The 1,035-nt window shown below is 59.1% G+C and overlaps 1 protein-coding gene across 2 annotated transcripts in view; it reads right to left on the bottom strand.

The window, feature by feature from the left end:
• CLIP2 (CAP-Gly domain containing linker protein 2) overlaps positions 1–1,035 on the bottom strand; it is a 42,590-nt gene that overhangs the window by 27,352 nt on the left and 14,203 nt on the right. The window lies entirely within an intron of this gene.

Here is a 1,035-nt window from a genome sequence, read left to right as displayed (position 1 = left end):
AAAACTCCTCTCCTGGCATCTTTTGGTATTTACCTCCACGTGAGTGCAATGTGTTTATAGTCAACGGCTGTCTTCTCAAGAGGATCAGCCATCAGCCCTGCCCCCAACCCCGTGCCCCACAAGGCTGTCGCTCTCTCCAGGGTGGAGGGTACAGGAGCCCAGTGAGCCCAAAGCCCGTCAGGGTTAGGGCTCAGCTTTCTGAACGGAAGTCTCCCCCCAACCTTCTTTCTTCGGTCAGCCCTGTGCCATCTGGGTCCTCTCTGCCCAGCTTCCTTCCTCCTAACTCGGCGAGCTCCGCCGAAACCTGCCCACGATGGGTGACCTTGCCGGTACTGGGATCGACTGGTGACACAGTTCCTAGCACCCTAGCAACAGGAAGCCACCACTGGACAGGCTGACCGGCAGCTGGTGATGCTAAGGGTTCTGAAATAAACAGGCTCAGCTCCCTGCTTGCGAGTCCAGGCCGACTCAGGTGGGCCTGCAGGACGGGCAGAACTGCCTGTGTGGGTTTCCGAAACGGCACCTCTTTACGGGAGTGGAAAGTGTGAGCCACGGTCTCAATGTGTTGCCTGTACCAACATGTTTCAGTCAGGGAAATCAACCGACACAGAGGTGATTCGATTCCCAGCGACCCATGCGGGTCAGAGCGGAACCGAGTGCAACTTGGGGTTCCTTCAACGGCTGACTTTCCAGAAGTCTCTCCCCAGGCCTTTCCTCAGGGGTCCCTCTGGGTGGCCTCAAGGCTCCCACATTTCAGTGAGCAGCCAGGACAGTGACTGTTTGGGACGCCCAGGAAAGCTCTCACCTCCGACGAAGGGCTCGCTGAGATTCCCATTTGACAGATGGGAAGACAGACGCCCAGGAAGGTTCAGAAAGGAGCCCACGCACCCTCTGTGTGGTTCCTGATGAGGCCTGTGTGTCCCTGGCCTGAGCACTAGCTAAGTCCCTCTCCTCCGAGCCCCCAGGGCCAGCTTGTCCCCTCTCCTCCGAGCCCCCAGGACCAGCTTGTCCCCTCTCCTCCGAGCCCCCAGGGCC

Source organism: Echinops telfairi, unplaced genomic scaffold (assembly GCF_000313985.2).
Source record: "Echinops telfairi isolate 266 unplaced genomic scaffold, ASM31398v2 ScPeMD7_5;HRSCAF=22, whole genome shotgun sequence".
Taxonomy (NCBI): Eukaryota; Metazoa; Chordata; class Mammalia; order Afrosoricida; family Tenrecidae; genus Echinops; species Echinops telfairi.
The sequence above is the reverse complement of the archived record's forward strand: the minus strand, read 5'-3'. Positions and strand labels throughout refer to the sequence as shown.